Source organism: Staurois parvus, unplaced genomic scaffold, assembly GCF_062004578.1.
Source record: "Staurois parvus isolate SC_StPar_1 unplaced genomic scaffold, SC_StPar_1.0 ptg000426l, whole genome shotgun sequence".
Taxonomy (NCBI): domain Eukaryota; kingdom Metazoa; phylum Chordata; class Amphibia; order Anura; family Ranidae; genus Staurois; species Staurois parvus.
Window position 1 is genome coordinate 5055103 of NW_028318222.1, and position 26701 is coordinate 5081803.

At 42.2% G+C, this 26701-nt stretch overlaps 1 protein-coding gene across 2 annotated transcripts in view; it reads left to right on the forward strand.

Annotated features, from left to right (window-relative positions):
* JAG2 (jagged canonical Notch ligand 2) overlaps positions 1-26701 on the forward strand; it is a 121120-nt gene that overhangs the window by 21352 nt on the left and 73067 nt on the right. The gene's annotated exons all lie outside the window — the stretch shown is intronic.

Sequence of the window (26701 nt, forward strand, 5' to 3'; positions counted from 1 at the left end):
CTGTTGCTATAACAGCCTTGTAGCACAATGTGTGGATGAACTCTAATGGTGGCAGTGAAGTGTTCTAAGGCAGCGGCACCTGAAACAGCCAGCCACCCCAACCCATAGGTTATTGGGTTCCCCTCTGAGCAAATATCAATTGTTATAGGATCTTTGTTCATGGATGGGTAAATCCACAGGACATTTTTGTTGTCTGGTAGGTATAATAGTGTCCAGAATCCACAGAAGAGGGACATGGTCTCAGATTCTTTGTGGACCTATCGCATAGTTCCTCTGTACCGTCCCCAAATAACCTGTTGATCCTTCCAGTGAAGTCCACCTAATGAAGCTTCCCTCACGCTTGAAATTCTGGGCAGTTCACCAAGATAGACACACAGTTAAGTGATCAGGGACAGGTTTTATGTCGTAATGCTACTTTAGAGCAATAGATGAAGGCATTTATAAATTAAGCTGAACTCTTCATTCACACTTGAGCATTTGAACTTCTCATGGTTTTTGTAGCGTTTGTGTCTTCATGCTTTTTCAGGAATTCTTCATTTATTTAGGACGCCCTCCTACCTGGCCCTTGAGTTTCATCCAGTTCTGCCTTGGGGCTCTTTTACAAGGATGTTACATGGGGTAATTTCTTGCACCCTCGAAGTACACCCTGATTTGAGACTGCAAGCAGCTCAGTACATAAACGGTTGCTTCACATTGCCTGGACAATTGCATTGTCAGACCTACACCTTTCTTCTTCATCCATGCAAATTCAGCTTTACATGGACTACACCCACAGGAGTTCAGACGCCATACGTACAAATCTCATCCCCTTATCACCATCCATTTAGATTTATAGCTAAGCTGAAGGTTGCATTGATCCCTATGGTTTTGTTGTGTTTATGGCCAGCTTGATAGTTTGATCAGTGTAAGTTAGACACTCGTGTAGATTACAGAAAAGCTGACTCCACTGTTTTTGTGTGATGAACAGAAGACACTGCACTGTGATATGCAATACCAGAACTAAAAATGCTGAGCTTCTCTGCACTGTACATTGACAGTAAGCAGCCCCAAGTCCCATAATTTACATTGTCTGCTGCAAATATGAAACACTCTTGTACTGGCTTGTCTCCCAGCTCCTCTGACAGCTGGGGCTACACCTTTCTTACTGTCTGCTCCCCATACATCTCTGAAGCCCACCATCCCAGGACTAGGGAGAAGCAAAGATATTTAATGTGTGTTGATGTTTTTCAATCCTGTAGAACAGAACACTTTTAGCATTGTTTTGTTCTAGCGAGATAGATTTTGTTTGAAAAAGCGCAGATGATGGCGTGCTACAACCCCTAGAAACCCATTGCTGCACCGCATGAATAAACAGTGGCTGTAGCATACTGCGTAATAGGCTGTCTCTTGATAAATCAAAGCGAATTTACAACACATTTTATTAGGGCTCTGGAAGGCACATACTGGTTTCAGATGGGAATAATTTACAGGTTAATATGGAGTTGATGAGAGAGAATTTGAGCATGAAATTGTGAGGCATAGTGCAATGGATGAACACCACCTCCAGCTGACTATTTTTTGCCCCCGTGCCAGGAGGAGAGTCAATTGAGCTTCCGCACATCACCCTGAATTTCATGCCCCATGATTCCTTCGGGCTTCTATTGATGATGTGGTGGTTATAGGGAGGGTTTTTGGCCTTTGTGGAACTATGATGGCAGTGTTGCAGCTGCTTTGCGCTATAGGGAGATTTATAGTGGCTGGTCACAAAAGCCAGAAATGCCTCCCCTGCATCCTGTTGACATATTTGAGGTGCACTCTTCAATTGGTCCATATCTAATTCAAGGTAAGGCTTTACACGTAGAGACATTTCACAAGTCTTTCTCACAATGAAAGTCAGCCAACCCATTGAAGGCAAGTAATGTGTGTGTGGCTTGTATATTAACAGTAGTATAATGGTAGTTAAAGCCCCCAACCCCTACATTTCTCTTGAAGCAACCTACCCCTCTGCATCACTGCCCTGCCTTTCCACCTCGTCCAACCAGTAAACGCTTTGCATTCATTCAGAGAGTGCAAATCATTCTCTGAATGGCACCCAAACTCCTGTCTTCAGAGTGCAGCAGGTCAGATGCTTGGTAATTGGATGCTACTACAGTGATCTCCACTAGCTTCTGACTTTACAAGGTGGAAAGGCAGGGCAGTAACCTCACACTCTCCACTTTGTCCAGTCAGAGAAGATTTTACATTCCTTGAGAGAATGCACAGCATATTCTCTAAATGGCAACTGGACAGGCAATCTCCCAGCCGCTCTCGGCAGGGCACCTGGACGCTAGCGAAGGTCTTTGTAGTAATATCTGCTCCCAGCTTCCAGAGGCATCAGCCAGGCATGGTAAATGCAGTTACTTTGGTCCAACCTGGATCAGTGTAACCATGTTTAAAATAGCCACAATTTCACTTTAAGCTGTTGGAAACAAATTTCTCTTCCTCCTGTGACATTTGGTTTTGTCTGTAACATCAGAAGCCATTGTTTAAGTGTACTTCTTAGTGGACTGGAGCCTCCAATTAACTGTATAAAAAAAAAAAATCTTTGCCTTTTTAATAAAGAATCATCCAGGTTGCACATATTTTCCTGTTAGAAAGTCTTTGTGAGTTATAGAGACATTGCAATTTCTTCTAGGATAGCCCTGAAGGGGAAGACCTTTGCTGGATTGGGAGATTTATGACCACTTAAGGGCCTGTGTCAGCTTTGGCCTTCAGAAATGCAGCTTTCTTTTAGGTTCTTTCTACTTGCGTTTGAACTCAGTTTAGGATGCTTCTGATGCTTGGAGTTCATGGACAGATTCATTTGTATAGCAGTTGACCGCTTATTCACATTAAAGAAGAGCTTCAGTGGGGAATTGGAAATGTAAAAGCCAACAACTACAGATACTGGGGGAAGAAGTGCGCCAAGGCATCCTTGCCTAGGCTAGAAATAAGGACGTGGGAGAGGGTTCCAAGAAAAGGTTACCAGCTGCCCATAAAATAAGTCTTGCATTTCTAACGAGACTGGAGGAGAGGAAATAAAAGCGGGTAGGAGTAATTTTCTTGTGAAGGTTTGCTTTCATTTTTCATTATAAATTGCAACCAGCTACTTCTGCATTTTCATTGACTTGTACAGGGAGAGTAGTAGTTCTTATGCCAGCAAAAGCCCGTCAATGCAGGTCCTAACACTCATTATTACATTGCATGATTTCCTTTGTTTACTCAATCCACTAGGGCTTCTTTCTTGCCTCTGCTCGCTAGAACACCATTTCTTGTACCACTCTTCCTCATGCCAAAATATGCTCTCCTAACCTGTAAGTGCCCATTAACCACTTGGTATTTTTGGGCATTGTGCAAAGAATGGATTGCCAAAGCATTAAAAACTTCCAAAAAATCAGACATGCACCGTTGGTGCTTTACCATGCATTGCCTTACTGCATTGGTGTTCCACTGAAAATGAATGGCATGGCAACGCACTGGCTCATGCAACACAACAGTTTCAATGGGTCCTAAGCCTTTTTTAATTGTGCTTTTAAGGCTTATAATTTTAATTTTCAACATCTCTTCCTTCGCCTGGCTGACACATCTAGATGAAAATTGATTGCAAATCTTAATTTGTATGTTTTTTTTTCTTTAGCTGGTGAGCTCTGTTGGGCAGGATTCCCACTCTTGTTGTTTCAGGTATCTATTTTGCATTCATTTAGGATCATATGTGCATTTAACTAATTTTAGGTATGCTATTTACTTGTAAAAGCCACCACAGTTTATAGTTTTCTCTTTCCCTCCTCCCCCAGCAGCTACATAAAAGCTTATGTAGGTAAGGTAGGGGCGAAGGAGCTGGGCCAGCATACATTATTTTAGATACTTTTGATAGAGGAGTAGGCTATGATGTGCAAGGAGGGAGGGGGATGTGTTAGGGAATTGACTGTTCCTCTAGTAGTACATTCTATCATATTGCTCCTTTCACCTCTCTCCCTATTATGAATACATTTAAAAAAAAAAAATGTCATCCTGAGCTTCTGGTTTTCTTCATTGGGAAGATTAACGTAGCCCTCAGTGGTCCACAGCCTTCTGGAATACTCACGTCCTACATCCCAGGAGGCTTTCGGTTGATCCACAAGAGGTACAAATATGCCACTCAGTGTCATCAGTGGTAGCTGCAAGAACCTTGACGTGACCGCTGGCTCCTGATGACCTAGGAAAAAAATGGCAGCATAGGACCAGGCTTTCAGTGGTGTGCTACAGAAAAACAATTCTGGGTTTGCTGGGTGAAAAAAGTAGAAGGGGTTTAAAATTTAAAAAAAATATACACGGGAGGGGCAAAGTTCCTCTTTAAAGCATTAAAATAAAATCCATATCAAACGTTTTTGTGTAGGATTATTCTAAAAAGGTATCTAGAACTACTGCTAATTACCACCAATTTCTGGTCGCAGAACCATTATAGTAATTGCATATACAGTCATGGCCGAAATTGTTGGCACCCTTGATATTTCTCCAGGAAATCATGTATTTCTCACGAAACGTATTGCATTAACACATGTTTTGCTATACACATGTTTATTCCCTTTGTGTGTATTGGGACAAAACAAAAAAAGGGAGGAAAGAAAGCAAATTCGACATAATGTCACACAAACCTCCAAAAATGGGCTGGACAAAAGTATTGGCACCCTTTCACAACTGCGGATAAATAAGAATGTTACAAGCATGTGATGCTCCTGTAAACTCACCTGGGGCAAGTAACAGGTGTGGGCAATATAGAAATCACACCTGAAAGCAGATAAAAAGGAGAGACGTTCACTTAACCTTTGCATTGTGTGTCTGTCTGTGCCACACTAAGCATGGACAACAGAAAGAGGAGACGAGAACTGTCTGAGGACCTGAGAACCAAAATTGTGGCAAAATATCAACAATCTCAAGGTTACAAGTCCATCTCCAGAGAACTAGATTTGCCTTTGTCCACAGTGCGCAACATTATCAAGAAGTTTGCAACCCATGGCACTGTAGCTAATCTCCCTGGTCGTGGACGGATGAGGAAAATTGATGAAAGATTGCAACGCAGAATAGTCCGGATGGTGGATAAGCAGCCCCAAACATGTTCCAAAGACATTCAAGCTGTCCTGCAGGCTCAGGGAGCATCAGTGTCAGCGCGAACTATCCGTCGACATTTAAATGAAATGAAACGCTATGGCAGGAGACCCAGGAGGACCCCACTGCTGACACAGAGACATAAAAAAGCAAGACTACAGTTTGCCAAAATGTACTTGAGTAAGCCAAAAGCCTTCTGGGAAAACGTCTTGTGGACAGATGAGACCAAGATAGAGCTTTTCGGTAAAGCACATCATTCTACTGTTTACCGAAAACGGAATGAGGCCTACAAAGAACAAAACACAGTACCTACGGTAAAATATGGTGGAGGTTCAATGATGTTTTGGGGTTGTTTTGCTGCCTCTGGCACTGGGTGCCTTGACTGTGTGCAAGGCATCATGAAATCTGAGGATTACCAAAGGATTTTGGGTCGCACTGTAGGGCCCAGTGTCAGAAAGCTGGGTTTGCGTCCAAGATCCTGGGTCTTCCAGCAGGACAATGACCCCAAACATACGTCAAAAAGCACTCAGAAATGGATGGCAAAGAAGCGCTGGAGAGTTCTGAAGTGGCCAGCAATGAGCCCAGATCTAAATCCCATTGAACACCTGTGGAGAGATCTTAAAATTGCTGTTGGGAAAAGGTGTCCTTCCAATAAGAGAGACCTGGAGCTGTTTGCAAAGGAAGAGTGGTCCAAAATTCCGGGTGAGAGGTGTCAGAAGCTTATTGATGGTTATAGGAAGCGACTGATTTCAGTTATGTTTTCCAAAGGGTGTGCAACCAAATATTAAGTTAAGGGTGCCAATACTTTTGTCCAGCCCATTTTTGGGGTTTTGTGTGACATTATGTCATATTTGCTTTTCTGCCTCTGTTTTATATTTGTTCCAATACATACAAAGGGAATAAACATGTGTATAGCAAAACATGTGTTAATGCAATACCTTTTTTGTGTGAAATACTTGATTTTCAGGAAAAATATCAAGGGTGCCAACAATTTCGGCCATGACTGTAAATTGCAGTGTTCTGGACATGTTAATCTGGCCATACATGGATCGAAATACAGCCAGTTCAGTAGGGACTAGACAAATTTCGATCCAAATATGCGTACCCTGGTTGTACAGAAGTCAATCTACTGATCAATTTCTGTACAACCAGCCTGTTGGGTTTTCCTGATCGATCAATGCTGCCTGATAGAGCTGGCAAAATGGATTATTGTGTTCTGAGCAAGTCTCCCTGCTGTCAGAATACAATAGCACAGCAGGAGTGATTCGCACATTCAACACATTTTTTTTCGTTCAACATGATGGTTGAAGGGAAAAAAAAATAATGAACGTACTGCCTTACAGTGATTGTGGCTTCTTGGACCACATTGGAGAGTCGTATGTGGACCACAGATAAGTGTTTTTATTTTTTACACTTTTAGGCACAATTTGACTAGTAATGTTGGTTTGCTGCCTGCCAGCTGATTCTATAAGCTGGCTTAAAGGGTAACTCCTCTTTTGTGGGGGAAAAAAACTATCGCTTATAGGAGTCATATTATAATTGAATGTTATTAAAAATTACCTTCCCTTTTCAATCTATAGCGCTGTAATATTCAGTAAAAATGCAATAAGGCAGCCTAGAGGTGTTCTGTACACAGATTGTGTACAGAGCACCTCCTCAGAAATGTAAATTCCTCCTTTGTGTGATTGGCTTATTGATTTTTCCACAAGTCTACACGAAGATGCAAGTCAGGTATCTGGCATTGCCTGCAACAAAAATCTCCTTTTTGGTGAGATCCTCCCAAAGGGTACAAGCGTATAATCCAAACGCACACGTTCCTGCGTTAAAAGTGGCTGCGTGTATAAGTGGGTACAGCAGCGACCGGCGGCTGGAACCGAACAAAATCGGAAAGGAAACCTGTCACCAGCACACCAAGGATCACCATAATGGGTCCAAAGGTTTTAATAAAGTCACATGCCTGATGAAGGGGTCCTGCGAGACTCCGAAACATTGCCTTGCTGTAACTATGTGATCGTTTATTAAAACCTTTGGACCCATATTGGTGATCCTTGGTGTGCTGGTGACATTTTCCTTACTCCCAAAGGGTAATCACATCTAAAGGGATGCAGACCCTTCCACTTTCCTCATTTCAGCAGCTGGTTTGATAATTCTCAATCACTCACGTTCACTTTACACATGGACAGACAGCTGTTTCTTCAGAATAACAAAAGATAGGAATCTGCAACGAAGTTTGTTGAAATCCCTGCAATGTACATTGATCACCCAGAGGGTTTTTTTTTTCCTTCAACAAAAGTGGAGCTACTGAAGTTTGCTTACCAAGCCTTGCCTTAATGAAGTACTGTTGTACTCAGCTTATATCTGGCTGTGGGTTTAGTGATGGATGCCTCTTTCTTCTTACTAAATATTTAGCGGAATCAGACCTGTCGGAGACCTGCGACGTTATCGCACGTCAGCCATTCGGAATTTTATGTCATTTGCCCCTCATATGAGCGTCATACTAGCATTTGAATGCACAGAAGTGTCCTGCAGCTTGCTCGTGTTTATGGGCCTGGCTTTGGAGAGGTGCCGCGCTGGCTTGCACGCTCCCAGTTGTAGTTATTTATAGGACACTGCAGTCGGGAAACTGATTTTAGATCCTTTCACGTACATGCTGTATTTATCTGAATGTCACTGGACACATCCGCGATCTTTAATTTTTTTTGTTACTTTTTTTTGGTTAACGTTTGACTTTGAATCTTTGCTTCCGTGCAATGTATGGTCCCTGAAACAACGTTTTCACAAGACTATCCTCCTGTATGTGATAAGTTGTATCTTGTTCAGTACTTGCGAAATCCTGAAACAAAGCTGCACCGTGCCAGGGCTGTATCCCCGCATGAGCCCAGGCAAGTTAATATGAGGTCAGGTAGGTGAGCCAATCAAAGGAATTTTGGTTTCTTCAAGTTCATTCAGGGATTTATTGAAGGGGCGCTCCGGGTGAACATTTAAAAACAAAAAAAACTGCCTTCAAAGTGTCTGCGCATACCTGATGCGAGGTTATAACTTTAATCTTGGCATTAATTTGGACTGTCTGTTCGCAAAATCTTTCTGATTGCAGGTCTCTTTTCTTTTTTTTTTTTTTTTTTTTTTTTTTTTTTTTTTGAATGATCCAGGCGTTGAGCCTGGAAAAACACAAGCAGATTGTTTCCAGGTTGTGTCTGTAGTTGATAGGGAACATTGTGGGCACAGAATCATGTGAGAAGATGCAGTAGTCCCCCCACTAATGTTAAAACTGTGGCCTAAAAAGGCAAGCAGAGGACAAAGGAAGAGTCACCTGTAATGCTTATAAGTACCCCGCAACTAAACTTTTCCTCATTACTGACTTAAAGAAGGATTCTGGGATGAACCTACCTAGTCTTAAAATTGTTCCTTCCCCCCCATCTAACACCTATGCTGATTAACCTGTGTAAGAAAGATCTGTGTATTTTCAGGCCAGTCCAGTCAAGTGATCTGACTCCCCAGCCAGCGGTGGCTGCAGGGATGTTAAGGAATGCTGACAATGGCTACGGTAAACCTATGGGTGATATCACCGCTCCCAGGCCTTGCCACCCAATGATAAGTGCTCGCTCCTCTCCCGGGCAGCTGACACAGGAGATCACATGACCGGAGCAGCCTGAAAATAGGCAAGTACACAGCCAGCGGCAGCTGCAGGGAAGATAAGGAATGCCGACAATGGCTATGGTAAACCTATGGGTGATATCACCGCTCCCAGGCCTTACCACCCAATGATAAGTGCTCTCTCCTCTCCCCTGCAGCTGGCACTGGCTGACACAGGAGATCACATGACCGGAGCAGCCTGAAAATAGGCAAGTACACAGCCAGCAACAGCTGCAGGGAAGATAAGGAATGCTGACAATGGCTATGGTAAACCTATGGGTGATATCACCGCTCCAAGGCATTGACATCCATTGATAAGCGCTCTCTCCTCTTCCCTGCAGCTGATACAGGAGATCACATGACTGGAGTGGCCTGAAAATAGGCAAGTATACAGAACTTTCTTGCATGGGTTGATCAGAATAATTGTCAGGAGGAAGGAGAGAACTTTTTTTTAAATGTAGGTTACAATTATCCTGAAAGTCTCCTTTTCAAGCAGAAGTAGAACTAACCCTTCCTATCCTTTTTACAGTCAAGGAAGCTACCATTTTAGCCTCTGTTTGATCTGTGATTGCCATTATGCTACACATGTGATCAGTGATGACGTCTGCCATTTGATGGCTTGAGAGTTTGCCAAAGAGCACAAGCAACTGTGACAGTTATGGTTCACGGCATGCCTTGAATGCAAGGCCCCTTTCACACGGGTGGTTGTTCTGCCACTTGTAAATGCATATTTTTTTTATTTTGAAATTCCAGCACTCCTGGCACACAGATCACTTGCGTTTGTATATTACGTTTATCTGCGTTTACGTGCGGCTGCGGTAGTAAATTCTTGCCTTTTCTTAATGCAACTGTTTACTTTATCTTTGTACTGCGATTAACTGTGTTTATGTACAGATAGCTGCGGTACATCGCTCCTGGACGCAGTCAACTTTATTTTTCCTAAATGCCTAAAACCATATGTTATGAAAACGTTGCTAAACGCAGTGTGTGAATGGAGCCATAGGGATGCATTGTCTACATTTAGCTGCGGTAAGTTCCTCTAACCACAGCTAAAAGCTGAAATCTAATCACCCGTGTGAAAGGGGCCTAACCGTTTAGTTCTGCTTCAGGCTGGCCATACATTAATACTGGTGCACCGAAATGAAAATTCTGGAACAAAACTGAGAATTCAGGATGTGCTTGGTCAAAAACCAAAATGGACAGTTTTTTAAAAAAAAATAAAAATTGTATTAAACTTTTCAATAAATATCATGATTTTAAATATGAAAAAAAATACAATCTAGTAACGTAAATGACCTTTTAATGAATGTAATCTGGTGTCCACGGAGGCTGTGTATTATGTCATAGCACTGGTCATAGTACGTGTGAGGTAAGCTAATCTTTTCAGCCATTATCAGCACTTATTTATTTTTTTTCTCTAGCGGCAAAACGCCGAAAACCCTATTTCCGCCCAATTTCATTTTCGCCAGCCGATATATTTGGTGCATCGCTAATAATATTGATTGATGGCCCGTGGAAACCTGCGTTCGGTGTGCGTTTTTCCGCACCATGTTAAACACATTGGGTGTGCTATCTGCTGCAGGTGTCCGTGTAATTCTAATGTGGCCCAAACGCAGATTGAAAATGCGGTGCTGCCTGCACTGAGTCACATGGTACCACAGAACCATGTTATATTGGTTACAGTGCTTTTTTTAACAATAGTGCATGCACTACGTTGCTGCGATTTTTAGCCCATTCAAATGAATGCACTGGAAATAATTGCACTGAATTGCCAGGAACGAGCTTTGTGTTCCTGTGTGATTCTGGTGTGAACCAGCGCTCAAACAAATCTAACTGATTCCTTTATTGATTCTGTATAGAGGGGTTGCAGATGGACAAATCTGTCACTGCAACTATTTTCGGACAGCTGGCACCAACGGCTGTCAGAATACCTGAACGGAGGCTGCATTTGATGGGATGCAGCTGCTGTTCAGCAGGCAATTTTTCAATGAAAGGATTTTGGGCAAGAGCAGGCCAACAGGGATGTTTGTGTTCCGCAGGGTCTTATGGACTTGAACCTTCACAATTATGTCCAAGCTGGACCAATGCATGCAAAAAAGGCTATACCTAAACTTCGGCTTTAAGGTCTTGTTTAAATTTGGGGGGGGGGGGGGGAGGAAGGGGCAAAGATTATTCCTGCTGTCCTGTATTCACAGGCAATACCGCCTGCTGTGCATGACCCTTTCAACTGAATGGGTGCACTAGTGCGGCGTTTAAACAGTTAAAACTAGCAGTGAGGAGGTGATGCAAAAAAATGTCCTTTTTGAAGAGTGATTCGCGACCAGAATACACTTCGGAGAGCAACAGTAGTGTAAACTAGGCCCAAGACCTTTTTTATATTTTTCAGAGATCATTCAGGTGTAGTTGACCTGCAGTTCACCTGCTACAGTGCTTTTGCATTGCCTAAAGGCTCGTTTTACACTAAAAAAAAAAATGCTGCTTTGATTGCTTCTCAGAGGGAGTTTGGCAGGCGATATGAGGTGTATAACTTCTCGGTGGCAATATATATATACCGGTCGTTGTTTAGAAAAACGAACAGTAATGGGAATGATGACCGCATGGAATGGCATGTTGCAGTCTCTTACCCCCCCAAAATAATAATAAAAAATTATATAGATATATATCTATATATCTTTTTGTAAAACCTGTTTACTAAATGCAAAAAGCATTATAGGTAGTCCCTGAGTTGCAAACATTCGACTTGCACGCAACTCATACTTAACAGAGGCAGCATGATGTCACGATGGTTGCGGAAACCGAAGGGTGGCCATCTTACTGCTCACCACTTGCTGTGCGGCGGACCTTTCAGCAATCCCGCATCACTTCATGGCCGGTTAACCCTTCCCTGTGCTATCCAAAACGTAATAATTTTTTGGCTGGAGTCACTTATAAAATGTACCTGTTTTCAACTTGCCTACAAATTCAACTTAAGAACCAAACCTACAGATTTGTGTTCGTAACCCAGGACTGCCTGTATTGATCTTTCTAGAAATGCCCACCATACATCTTTCAACTACAACACACCTCTTATCCCCAACCCTTCCATGTGTGATTGGGGGTGTTCTACAGTCCCAACTCTCCTGTTTCAGTTGCTTGGCTTTAAAGTTGATATAATTCTTTTAAAGTGGTTTTAAACCTCTGGCACGAAAAATCTTTCTATAGTGTGCACTTGCCTCAATCCAAAGCACAGAGTATGATTTCTGTCTGCTGTCTCCTTTATCTGCATGAGTCTCTTCTGACAGGCTGTGTCAACTCCCAAGGGTTTCAGTGGGACATGGGAGGGGAGTTCCCGCACACAAAATGTGATTGACAGCCTCAGCTGTGCATGTTTCTCTGACATTGTATACAGGGGGAGTGGCCAGTCCGTCCACTCAGGTCTCGGATTACACTCAGCTTTCCGCTCTGAGTAGAGCGGTGTACAACACCAGATATACACCCCCTGCCTCTGGAAGCTTTGAAAAGTTGTGTAAATTCTGGACTTTATCTCCAGCCCCCTCTTTACATGATATAACGTATGTAGGAAGTTTTGTTTCACCTGTGTCACCTGAAGCCACTTCACTGGATATATGTAGGGTTTACAACCACTTCAATGCTTTGAGTCACGGACCTTGAAGAAACATGCAGATCAGAAGTTTTGACTTTAGTTGCTGCATGTTTGTCCCAGGTCAAAGGCTTGGAATCCTAAAGTAGAACTAAAGGCAAAACGTTTTCCATTTTGGAAAGAATAACAGAGTGTTAACCCCTGTCTGTTTTTTGCCATCTGTTCCCCACTGGCACACCTAACTGTCCCAGATTTTGAGGGACTGTCTCATTTGCAACAAGGTCCCTTTGTCCCTCCTTTCTCATTTGTCCCTCCTTTCTCATTTGTCCCTCCTTTCTCATTTGTCCCTCCTTTCTCATTTGTCCCTCCTTTCTCATTTGTCCCTCCTTTCTCATTTGTCCCTCCTTTCTCATTTGTCCCTCCTTTCTCATTTGTCCCTCCTTTCTCATTTGTCCCTCCTTTCTCATTTGTCCCTCCTTTCTCATTTGTCCCTCCTTTCTCATTTGTCCCTCCTTTCTCATTTGTCCCTCCTTTCTCATTTGTCCCTCCTTTCTCATTTGTCCCTCCTTTCTCATTTGTCCCTCCTTTCTCATTTGTCCCTCCTTTCTCATTTGTCCCTCCTTTCTCATTTGTCCCTCCTTTCTCATTTGTCCCTCATTTTGGTCTGACCTATATAGTTGTATATAAAATTCACTATTTATCTTTTAAAAAGGGTTGCCTAGTGCTAAAAATTGCATCCAATTTCTAAATTTTTGCATTTGTAAACTTCAAAAGCCAATATACAGGAAAAGTCGTGGTTAAAAAAAGCATGTGTTGGTATGTGTTTATTTTATTTTTTTATAATTCTCCTTTTAAGGGGGGTGTGTCCTATGCCTACATACGTTTGCCAATAGGTGTCCCTTTTTCTCATCTCAAAAAGTTGGGAGATATGCACTTTGTAAAGATTTCCTCTCCCGTCCTAATGTTCCTATGGGACAGACAGTGAACGAAATCTTCAAAGTGAGAAATCCCTGGTAGAGACCAGAACTAGTGTCCTCATTGCAAGATTTCCTCTTTTCCTGTTTTTTTCAGATACTTATATAGCGCCGTCAATTTACGCAGTGCTTTACATATATATATATATATATATATATATATATATATTGTACATTCACATCAGTCCATAACCCTCAAGGGGTGTACAATCTAAGGTCCCTAACTTACATTTATACATACCGGTACATATACTAGGGCCAATTTAGACAGGATCCATTTAACCTACCAGCATGTCTTTGGAGTGTCGGAGGAAACCTGAGTACCCGGAGGAAACCCGCACAGGGAGAACATGCAAACTCCAGGCAGGTGGTGCTGTGGTTGGGATTCGAACCAACGACCCTAGTTCTGCCAGGCAGAAGTACTAACCATTTAGCCACTGTGCTGCCAGTTCTGGTGACCACTCAAAATTTGGGGTTTTCTTTCACTTTCAGGGATTATGGTCACCAGGACAAATGGGGTAATTCTTCATAACGGTAACTGCACTAATCTCTGTCCACTCTTAGAAAAATAAAAGTTTATAGGTGGTCAGGATTTATGGTCAATCAGGTTTCAACTTACTGCAATTGGAAGGATTAATTTTGATTAGGGGCAATTGGCTTCCCCATTTTTAACACCTTTGCCAATGTTTGTACTGCAATTTTTTTCTCTTTTTGCAAGCTCAGACGTTCAGGGGATGTAGGATTCTGAAAGGGGGGAGGGGGTGCTGTCCTGCACATACCATGTATCGGAGACAGAGTTGCGTCTCCGAAGGCTTGGCATGATGCAGGTCATGGACCTCGTTGTAGTACACCCTCCCCAGTGACTTCTTACAGCACTGCATGAACATCTCATTAATTGCTCATTACACATTAACTGTGCTTTAATGGACCGGATCATCTTGCTGACCTCAATATTCCATGGTCCCCCTTTTTTTTCTTTTTAATTTTTTTTTTCTTTTTTGTTTAATTTTTGGGATGTGTTAATAGATAAAGATTGTGAAACCAAGCAATCAAAGGGCCCCTGTGAAATGTATGACATGAAAGCGTCGTTTTCTTCTAAAGGTTGCCAGGAATAAGCAGTGTCATCCGATACTGGTGGGATCCAACTACACTGGAGACTGCAAGCTGTTAGAAACTAGAGCGAGGAAACGCATACCAGTACGAATGACAATTTAACCTTGAGACGGAGCTCTGTTCTGCCGTGCCTTTTATTCTCCCCACATACGCCGTTGCCACTTCCTTGCAGGCTATAAAGCAATGCTTGTCATTTTACAGGATATTGTTGTGCCTTTCCCATGGGCGCCGGATAAGCAGCAAGAGTAAAAATTCTCACAATGGCAGTAGCGGTGTCTATAGTAACATTTTTAAGTATTCTGGTAAACATGGTTGGCTTTTGAAGCAATCATTTTAAAAGCACTATTCAGCAATGTTTGAAAAACCTTTTCTTTGGAAGGACGACAGTTTATTGGGTTCCCATGACAAGGCATAGGATTTATTAATGTGACTCTGGCATAAGTATGAGGCTGCTATTGCTGCCCTCCTTATGAAAATACCGAATGCCTGGATGTGTCTAACTTAATGTTTTAATGGAAGAACTGGGACAAGTATGCTGTAAATGAATATCTGAATTGTTTATGGATCATTGGCTCAGAGCAGCACTGAGCCCAAAGGATCAGCATGGCAACCAGGAAACTAGAACTCTCAAATGGAGACTTGCTTTGGGACTTGTGGTTCTAAACCTTAGACGTGAAATATGAACAAAGTATATCCCTCTATAATATGTACTTGTCTCTATCAAGAGCACGGAGTGTAATTTATGTCTTATGTCTCGTTCAACTGCTGTCAGCATGAATCAATTCTGACAAGTTTTCCTGACACCAAGAGAAAAATGGTGACAGGGGAGGGATCTCCAGTAGACTGACAGTTTCAGCTCTGTTCCTGTGAGCGATGTGGAGTTGGAGCTTCTTTTTAGTTAAATAAAAAAAAAAAAAAAAGCTGGTAATAGTGTTTTAGGAGCGTTCGCTTTTTTTACAGTACCGGTAGGAAAAAAGCTGTTAAAAGTGTTTAGTGGTGTTTTTTAGGAGCATTCACTGGGGTTTTTTTGTTTTTGGTTTTTCTTTTTTTTTTTCTGCTGGAAAAATGCTCCCAAAATTTTCTTTCTGCTACAAAGTGCAGAAGCTTGAAAAACACTACTAGCCATAGATAGTGTGCATGTACACTATTTAGCTTCTAGGTGCAGAGAAAAAAAAATGCTTACGACAGGTCAACAGATTTTTTTATTTTTTATAAGTAAAAAAAAATTATATATATATATATATATATATATATATATATATATATATATATATATATATATATATATATATATATATATATATATATTTTTTTTTTTTTTTTTTTCTGAGATTTTATTTTCCCATGCAGCGGAGCTGTGCCTCCACGGTAAACTTGCTCGTTTTTGTGTAGGGGATTGCAGAGGGGAGATACACATGTCTAGTCTGCAGGTCCCTCCACTCCTGCCCCCATCCCCCCCGCACACTAGCAGTCTTGTGAATGGGACTGTTCCAGACTTCATCATGCCCGTAGACTGGCTCTGGGCATGAGGTTGGCAGGAACAGTCCACGTTTGGACGTGGGGAGTGCTGTTTTCTGGAGGATGGAAGGATTGGGTTAGTATAGCTTTTCCTTGCTCACCTGGACATAACCAGCCACACTGCATGGAAATATAAAAAAAATTTTACGCAGAGCTTTGTTTTACATTTTAAGTAGTCTGAGTATATGCATTATTGTTTTTCAGTTACTTGTATAGCGCTGTCAATTTACGCAGCGCTTTACATATATATTGTACATTCACATCAGTCCCTAACCCTCAAGCAGCGTACAATCTCTAAGGTCCCTAACTTATATTCATACATACACATACTAGGGCCAATTTAGACAGGATCCAAGTAACCTACCAAGATGTCTTTGGAGTGTGGTAGGAAACAGGAGTACCCAGAGGAAACCCACGCAGGCACAGTGAGAACATGCAAACTCTAGGTAGGTGGTGCCATGGTTGGGATTCGAACCAATGACCCTAGTACGGCGAGGTGGAAGTGCTGACGACTTAGCCACTCTGCTGCCCTAATGCATGCATATGAAGTATTCTCAGTACACTAATTACAAAAGATTCCCTGTGTTGAGTTGCTACTCTGGCCTATTCACATTAGTTTGCAAATGTCCACCGAAACCGCCCTCCTCAAAATCACTAACAACCAACTAACCGCCAAAGGCGACTACTATGTCCTCCTTCTCCTGGACCTTTCCGCGGCCTTCGACACAGTTGACCACCCCCTCCTCCTTAATAAACTACTCTCCCTTGGCATCAGACACCCCGCTCTCTCCTGGTTCTCCTATCTATCCCAATGCTCCTTCAGCGTTTCCTACAATGGTGCCACCTCCCCTCCCCCTCTCTGTTGGGGTCCCCCAAGGCTCTGTCCTCAGACCCCTTCTCTTCTCCATCTACACCTCCTCCCTTGGCAAACTCATACACTCACACAGCTTCAACTATCACCTCTACGCTGATTACACTCAAATTTACCTCTCCACCCCTCACTTCACCCCCAGTCTCCGCCCGCATCACTCACCTCCTAAATGACATCTCAGACTGGATGTCGCTCCATTTCCTCAAGCTTAACCTCTCCAAAACCGAGCTCCTCGTCTTTCCCCCTGCCCACGCCCCCCCATCCTATCCATCACTACCAACAACACCACCATCAATCCTGCCCAGCAAGCCAAAGTTCTTGGCGTCACTTTGGAATCAAACCTTTCCTTCCAACCTCATGTCAACTCACTTACAAACACATGCAGGCTCCACCTCAGCAACATCGCCAAGATACGCTCCTTTACCCCAGACACCACTAAGCTACTTGTGCACTCCCTGATTGTCTTGCGCCTTGACTATTGCAACTCCCTTCTCAACGGCCTGCCCCAGCGCAGGCTCTCCCCACTTGAGACCATCCTGAACTCAGCGGCCAGACTCATCCACCTCACCACCCGCTCCACCTCTGCCACCCCCCCTGCCTATCCCTCCACTGGCTCCCGGTTGCCCAGCGCATCAAATTCAAAGTGCTAACTCTGACCTACAAAGCCATTTACAACACTGCCCCTAACTACCTCACCAACCTGATTCCCAATTACCACCCTACCCATACCCTTCGCTCCTCACAGGACCTCCCTCTGTCTTGCTCCCTGGTCTCCTCCTCCCACGCACGACTGCAAGACTTCTCCAGGTCCTCCCCCATCCTCTGGAACTCACTACCCAATCCATCAGATTGTCACCTTCCCTCCTCACCTTCAGGCGCTCCCTGAAAACCCACCTCTTCAGGGAAGCCTACCCCACCCTTACCTAACAGCTGTCCTCCTTCATTCCTCCTACCACTTCATCCCCCACAGCTACTTCCTCCTGTACCACTACCCCCTCCCTCCTAGATTGTAAGCTCGAAAGAGTAGGGCCCTCTAACCCCTCGTGTGCTGTTTGTTGTTGTACTGTTTCATGTATTGTCCCCCCCCCCCCCCTCTATTGTACAGCGCTGAGCAAACCCTTTGGCGCTATATAAACTCGATGTAATAATAATAAATGTCAGCTTAAGCAATTGCACTTTGTAAACAGTTTTTTTTACTTCTTGCTGTAAAAAAGCCTGACACACATCTGTAAAGAGCCAAAAACTCTGCTTCTTAATGGAAAATTCATAATGTGGGAGCACTGAGTTGTGAATGGGCTGTAATATCAGTTTCTAGCAGTCTTATGTAACATGCTCCAAGTCTGTGACTGTTACCTGTCTCCTCAAGTGTTACCTGTAGCATGTTGCCATTTATTTACAGTTTATTTCATAGATGCAGTTTGATGTTCCCACAGTCTACCAAGCTGACCACCGCTGATCTTGAGTATACAGCAAAAAAACTCATTTATTGTCCCCACCCCCCTCCCCAATTCTGGCATTTCCTAAGAGTTCAAAGAACTATGTAGCAGCAGAGAGAGTACCAACATCACTTGGCACAACAGTCCAGATTTCTGCTGAAATTGGACAGTTGACACTTTGGCATCTTCTTTCGAGATGAATCATAAGACTGAACTGGTCACGCCAACTTCTCCAAACAAAAACACAACCTGGGTTTTGTTTTTGCCCATTTCAAACACTTTACAAGGTTAACTGTACAATGAACTACTCTTTGGAATAAAATCTGATTTAAAGCCTGTGACTACAGGACTATTTAAAGCCCATCTCTGGGGGAAGGAAAAAGGCTCCTTTGCAGTGTGGCCGCTTCTGCACTGCAAGGGAAAAAGGTTGTTCACTTAGGTCTAGGGGACTGGGAACAGCAGTTTTACTTTTCTATACCCTCAGTTCCCCAACAAGCGACACTTTCTTCAACTCCCTTATGTTCCATAAACATCCTCATGTTCAATGCAGGGCTATGGCAAAGGGGTAAAGAGGCTGCAAAGACCAGTCTTATAGCCAATGTGGGGGCACCCCCCCCCCCCTCGCGAAGGAAGCATTTCTTCTTTCCCTGGATTTCAGCTTTAAATAGGTTTGTGGTTTGGGGTGGAAACAATCATACTCTGGTAATGCTCATTCCTAATTCAATGTGCACACTGGTGGCAGGTTATGGACAGAATGTTGCAGAGCAGAAGGTTGCCATATTGGTGCCACCTCTGGACTTCTGGGAATTAAGTTTGGATGACCAGAGTTTGTATTTTTGGCAGGTTTAAACAGTTGTTTTTCAACCGTATTAAGTTGTTTGATCAGGGGTTCCTTTTTAGTAGCTGCCATGTTGCTGGATTCATATTGGTAGTTCCTTGCTTGCAAATGTATATGTAGGAGGTGATCTAGTATGCAGAGCAGGGATGTAATGTAACCTATAACCAGGAAGCTTGTTGGCCTTCCCAGGTTAGGTTGCCTATTCCTTTTTTGCTCCTAGTGGATGCTGTTTATTGCACACCAATTAATAAAATCTTAAACTTACCATTGCCTTCAATTCCTGAAATGACTGTTACCACCATTCTAGCTGCCACCCATGAGAAGTAACCAGAAATTATCCACATTACCTAGTTATGGTAATTAAATGCCCCCCCCCCTTCCCCATGTGTCATTGCTAGGGCCTGTTATTTGCTTGTGCTGTTGGCGTACCCGGATTTTAATGGAGAGGTGGTAGTAAGGCAAGTAGAGACACTGTCAGGGCGCTTTTTTTTTTTTTATCCAGCTGGAACATGGGCTTATGCATTGCCGACACCTTCAGCACTGAATGTATGTAATGGCAAGGTGTGCTGGAGGATCTATTGTTTCTGGGGGGATCTACAGTTAAGGGAGAGCTCTGTTGCTGGATGCTTGAGGTTCAAAGGATTCTGGCTGCTGAGAGATCTATTGTTGCCGGGGTGGATCGCATTGTTGAAAAATGGCTGTTTTTTGGGTTTTTTTTTTTTCCAGGGGATATATTTTATAGATTATTAGCAAATCCCATACAAGTTACTCAGCACCACAAAATCTTTTCTATTTTGAAGTACATTGATTGTTCATGATCCATAGGTTCCTGGTGGTTTTGGTTTTGGTATGGACATTTTGACCTGAGCTCACAAAATAAAATATATAATCAGAGATTAGAAGTAAAAAACACCAGAATAGTCAGATCAGGGATATACAGGCAGCTGAATTTAGATGCGTGCATCAAGAGTTTTTTTGTTCTGACAAAGACGGCTTGAATTTGAAATGCGGGTGGCCCTTCAAGCACCACCTGGCTTAACACATTGATTTAAAGTTAGTTCACCATTAACACTGCCTTTGTATATGAAGGGGCACCTGTAGATAAACCTAAACTGTACAGCTCTGACTAAAGTTGAATAAAGCCCTTGTTATAGGTGTAGGCCATTTACATACCTCATGAAACCTGATTGGAATACTCCCAGGGTGTTAAGTGAGGCCTAGTCATTACTGCTCACCTCAACCATCACAGGAGTGAGCTCTCAAATGCTGAGCTCAGAGCTACTACATCAGGGGGGAGGGAGATCATGTGAGGGGGTTTGAATCAGGAAAAAAAGCTTGCTTCTATTTTAAATATAGTAGATAGTTTTACAAGGTAAGGGTTAACCTATACTTTAAGGTGAACTCTGTACTAGCATGTCTACAACACAGTGGAGATGGTTTGTTATTACCTGATCATTTTTTCACTGCCTCCTTCTCTTGTGGTCGGATGTTGCAGTTGACATAGGTGCAAATTAAATCAAAGCAAAATTACTATCCTGGTTATTGTTTCTAGCCAACATGTCTGCATGTGGACTACAACTATACTTATTTAGCCAGCAGTAACATTAGTCAAGTTTATTCTTGAATCGATTGCAGTCGGCATTATCCACACTTTCACTCTTGCCAGCTGTTTTGGGCTGTATGGTATAGCTAAGAGCCGTAAAGGTAAATTTCTATAAAATATGAACATTTTGTTCGGAAAAGTTTCCTTAAAAAGAAACACTTTTCCTTGCCCATACACCACAAATTAAAAGGGTCTACTACATAAAGCTAGCTCTACACCCCAAAGTGTAACAATAAACACATTAATAAATAAAGACATAAATGTGATGATAAACAAACTCATGCATACATGGTCATCAAACAGATACAATTTTGTCACTATTCTCCCACACACACACTCAATGAAATAAAGTTCCAATATCACAATATAAAGTCCAATGTGAAAGTGATATATACCACTCAATAAATATGTAGTGCTTCCTTTGTGAAATCTTCCACCATTCCACTGTGCAAAAAAGCTTATTAAAAGTTTACCAGAGCACCATGACCCTCTAAACATGAGTGGTCATAGTAAACATGTTTAAATATCTCCCAATAGCTGCATTCCTCCACCATGCCCAGGGTGTCCAGACTCCATTCCCAGGTGTAATATGGTAGTATTACACAAATAAGCCCACAATAGTGTAAAATCCTATTTGAATCACTGTTAGTACTGAGCATATGTAAATATTTCTTGCCTTATTGTGATTTCATACAGAATCCAGCATTGAGAGAATCCAATGCGTGCATGACGACGTCACACCGTAAGGCCACACCGTAGGTTTAGCAGCTTGGTTCCCCATTTGCCACAGAGGTTGTAAGCGCTGTCTTTTTATTATATAGGGTCCCTTGGCTACTCCCTCCCCAGCAGCCTATTGCCTCCTTACCCCGCTCCCCCACTGCTCCAGTCAGAAAATGTGATCCTGCTAGATCACTTCAGGCAGGTCACTTTTGCAGGTATAGCTATAACATTAAAAATAAGTGCCTAAACTGTTTAAAAGCTCTATTTTTAGGCACTGCTAAATTTTGTAGAGGCAGATCTGCTGAAAGCTTTAAAGAGAAATTAAACCCTCCCATCATTTTACACTCAAGGAAGCTGCTTCTGTTTGATCTGCAACTGGCATGGTGCTGCACATGTGATTACTTATGACACCAGCCATCTGTTGGTTTGACAGTTTGGTTGAGGACACAAGCAAATGTCAGTTACCTCTGCATTCCAGGAATGTAACCTCCTTTTTTTTTTTTTTTTTCTTTTTTTCTTTAACCATTAAATCAAAGGGTTTAGTTCCATTTTATGATTTACTGCTGTTCAGGGGCTCTGGGCTTCAGCAAAAAGACAGCCTCCAGGAAAAAGAAAACGTAGCAATGCTGGGGGCAATTTACAGCACACTCCTTTTGGTAGCTTAATTATTAGTCTGGAATGTATGTTCCTTGCTAAAGAACATTTATCAAGCGGTTATGGGTAAAGTTCTGCTTTAACAGACTAAAAGGGATCAAATAAGAGTTCATTGTTGGAATTTACATACATTTTAAAACAAGACTAAAGACCTTCTTGTTGAATGGAAAGTGAAGTGGTTTTTACAGGGAAGTTTTGAATTGTACTATTTCCCTTGTTTTTTTTCCTTTGTTGTGCTTGATCTTATCTGGTGCTTAGTAATATTAAAGTGAACCTGTAACTATAGTACAGAATATAAATGACTGCATACCATTCCTACTTGGCTGTGCCACTGAATTCCTCTCCAATGCTTGGAAAGTCCATGCTGAAACACACTTCTGGGCATTTTGGTCATTGGTGTTCCCCACAGATCTTGCTTCTTCCTGTTGGCCTCCATACTTTAGAGAGTAGTGGCATGGTGATCAGAGAGAGGAAATGGGTGGGAACTGCAGGGGTTCCTAACTACCACAATCCCTTTTTGATTCACAATTTTTGTCCAGTTTTTCTGTTTTAAATTATTGCTGATGAAGGGAGAATTCTGAGCCCATGAAACATTGACTACTTTCCTTGGCATATACAATTTAAATCTACTGGGCTCTTACTAATGTTCTGGTACACTCCTCCTTTAAAAATAAAATTGTAGGGTACCAGGCCTTGTTCAGTCTCCATGCTTTACACCTTAGAAGAGCATTGTTTTTAGTGAGTTGGATGACTCCTAAATCTGTATTATAAGAGGTAGCCAGAAGGCAAAGGACACTGTACTCAGAGGGTACAGTGAAAACAGTTACCGGTACATCATTATTCTGGTTTAAAAAAGACACACGTCAATCTAGTTTAACCAATACTTAAAAACATCCATATACAAAGTCCCTTATCCGCAGTTGCTTCAGTTTTACTCCATACAAGCTGGAGTGGCACTCCCATCCTTTCAGAACTTCAGTAAACTCCCCTGAGGGTCAAGCAAGACCCTACAGTTGCTAGTGAGCAGCCTCTAGGAACATAAACCACCCATTGCATTATAACGTATCTCCATAAGATTCAGCACTCCTACATCACAAAGATTACAGTTGATCCCCCGCTGGAGCAATCGGATGTTCCTTGGATCAACTGTCTCTGGGTTTTATTATCTATTAATGTTAGTATTGTTATTTTGTGAATTCAGCTCTTTTTAAAAGAAAAACGATCTACTGAGCTGGTCAGAATTCTTGATGGGATCTATCCTACATTTTCATAGCTCTTGCTATTTCTGTATGTGAAGGTGAAATTCTTTTTTTCCTCCAGATGTAAAGAGTGCCCCTTGTCCTCTACAGTGACCTGAAAGTAAATCACTCTACACCAAGTTCACTATATGGACCACATGTGTTGATACTTGGTGATTATATACCCCTTTTTAATATCCTTTTCTCAAGAGAACAAATTCAGCTCCTCTAATCTTTCCTCATAGCTGAGCTCCTCCATGCTTCTTATCAGTTTGGTTGCCCTTCTCTGCACTTTCTCCAGTTCTCAGATTATGCTTTTTGCAAGCTGGTGCCCAAAACTGAACTGCATAATCTAGATGGGGTCTTACTAATGATATGAGCAGGGCAGTTATGTCCTGTTCTCTGTCTTTCCTTAGTCTTCCTAGGTTGAGTCAAGCTGGGTGACCTTGATTATTGAGGGAATCTTTTGGCAAAAAGGGGTGCTGTGCAGGAGAAATTCAGAATGAAGGAGCATTGCAGCCAAAGCCTAGAGAGCATTTAATAGCCTGCAATTGGGCTTGAACTTGGAAACAAATATACCCATCAGAAGTGATCTGCCAATGTGGTTCTGTCAAGGAGTTCCCTGGCTGCCATACTATGGTCTTCTCTCAGTATTTTAATTCATTGTTCTAGAACAAGTTTGAAAAATAGTTATGAATTTTACTGGCTGGATGATTTAACCCTTGTTGACAGCAGTAACTATTGTCACCAATATTTGCCATCTGATGGTCATTGCAGCACTTTATAGCTCCTGGCATTTTGTTTCCAGCAGTGCTTGCCCACTTGGCACAGTTTCACTTTACTGTCGGTTTGGACACTGAATAAGTCATGACATTGACATTACTGACTGACCTATGCATTACTCTTAGTTTTCCCTGTACGATTGTTACTTTGTTGTAGTTACTGACGTTATCATTCCAAGAGGACTTTAGGTTGCTCATGAGATTGAGTTTTCTATAGTGAAATTATTCTGGTTGAAAAGACACAAGTCAATCTAGTTCAACCAATACTTAAAAAAAACAATTCCATATACAAAGTCCCTTATCTACAGTTGCTCCAGTTGTACTCAATACAAGCTGGCGTGGCACTCCTATCCTTTCAAAACTTCAGTAAACTCCTCTGGGGGTCCAGCAAGACCCTACGGTTGCTAGTGAGCAGCCTCTAGGAACATAAACCACCCATTGGTGCTTGCCCACTTGGCACAGTTTCACTTTACTGTCGGTTTGGGCACTGAATAAGTTATGACATTGACATTACTGTCTGACATATGCATTACCCTTAGTTTTCCCTGTACGATTGTTACTTTGTTGCAGTTACTGACATCAGTCCAAGAGGACTTTGGGTTGCTTATGAGATCGTGTTTTCTATAGTGAAGCTGTCCATGTTAGATTTATAGTGAATCGTGTAGTGATTTCTCAAGCACTGTGTGGCTGTAATTTATGGATGTAACCTTGGGGGGTCTTATTTTATGGCACCATGCAAGTTATAATGAATTTCAATGTGATTTAGATGGTACTGTGCAGGCATCACCCAATGGATGACCATTCATATCCTTTTGTTTACAATGCACGATCTAATCATGAAATGCTCAATTTGCTTACAATCTAAGATTGCATTATATTGCTGAATACTCCTCAGGATAGCATGGTAACCATCCAGGATTTGTAAATGTCTGTACTAGATAGTTGATATCTGGTAGTTGTCAGTATTTGATTCTCATCACTTATATACAAGCTCCTCGTAACCTAATGTGTATGCCTTCTATTGATTGCTCTTTCTTGATAAACCTTTGAGCTAGCCTTGACATTTCTATTATCTTATATTTCAGGTATTACTTTATAGTTGCTGATATCTTGATGTAAGAATCCTGATAATCCTTTTGATGTACAGCCACTGGAAAAAAGCAGTCGGCTATATTCCATGTGCCGTCACCTGCTGTTTATGTACATTTGCTTGAGCGCCGGTGACATATTGATACTCTGGACCATGTGGTGACAATAGAGGCACATGCCTGTTCAAGGTGTATTAACATTACTGTTTAGTCTCTGCGTGGTATGCTTGGCATCAGAGTGACAACAGAGGAGCACAGTTGGGGGACCTTTGTCATCCCATAACATGAAGTGATGATTGAGCATGGGGGGAGATATGTGTTTTTATATATTTTATATTTTTTTTTATTTTGCATGGTGAGCTTGCAAAACATTGCAACTGCAATCCATAGATCCTGTACTTTTCCACCAACTCCTTGATCATACCAAGGTGCAGACTTCTAGTGTGAATGTGTGCAGCAATCACCAGACTTGTGTTCCTTTTAATAACTACTAGTCTGTATAGCACAGCCGCACATAGGAATTGTAGTTTGTTCATTCACAGATCTCTCAGTCCGCACAGCTGTGCAAGGGAGAAGAACCCCTATACTCTGGGGGTTACCACCATGTTACATTAAACTAAATATGGTCATACCATGGGCTAAAAAGGTGGAGTTGGCCTTTTAAAGCAGAAGCATGGGCTGACCAATAACATTAAATGTGCTACCCCCTACTTCCACCCCCAGCAAGATCCATTTGTGCTTTTTTTTTTTTTTTCCCCAGTCATTCTTAGTTGTCCTTGCTTACAATGCAGTACTTGCGGCCAGCACTTGTCCTGCATGGTACGTGATGTTGAGTGTTCATCCACCTTGCTTTGCTGGAGAGATAGAATTGGAGGGTCGGCTGCCACAGGACTGTGGAGTATGGCAAGTATTCCTCTCTACCCTGAGGATAAAAAAGTATTCTGCAAATGTGGGGGGTATATCCTAGCATTACCCAAATTTAACCCCAAACCTGCCTTTTCAACTGTCAAGCTGAGCTTGGGCATCTTTCAAAGCAAGCTCTAACCCAAAAGCCGATCTCCCACATTTTTGTACTCCAATGAGCTGTGGACTGGGTCATTTCCTGCTCTGCAGCTCAAGTGAGCTATGAAGGGTGACACAGCTCATTGAGTACAAAAAAGTGGGAGTTTGGATTAGAGAGGAATTCGGTGGATGCCTGAGCTCATCTCTGTTCTGTAGTTTAACAGGCAGGTATGATACTCTTTGGGACTTCAGTAGGAATGGCATGGTTTGCTCAAGCAGGTAGTAAGGAGTTTGCTGAATTTCTGGGAAATTGATATTTTTCTGTACTTGTATATTTTTTCATGGCTTATCTCTCAAATTCTGTATGTATTGCAGAGATATATGGAACATGTCCTTTTGAGGTTTTTTATTTATATTTTTTTGGTTTTTGTGCATGTGTGACATTTTTCGCTGTGAAAAAATCAATGTTTGATTTGCACCTCAGTGCCATTACTAAACAGGTCGACTAAAAAAGAAATCCTATAATGGCTTTCCCTTCTCGATTTATTGTATGTGCTTTTTGAGTTTGC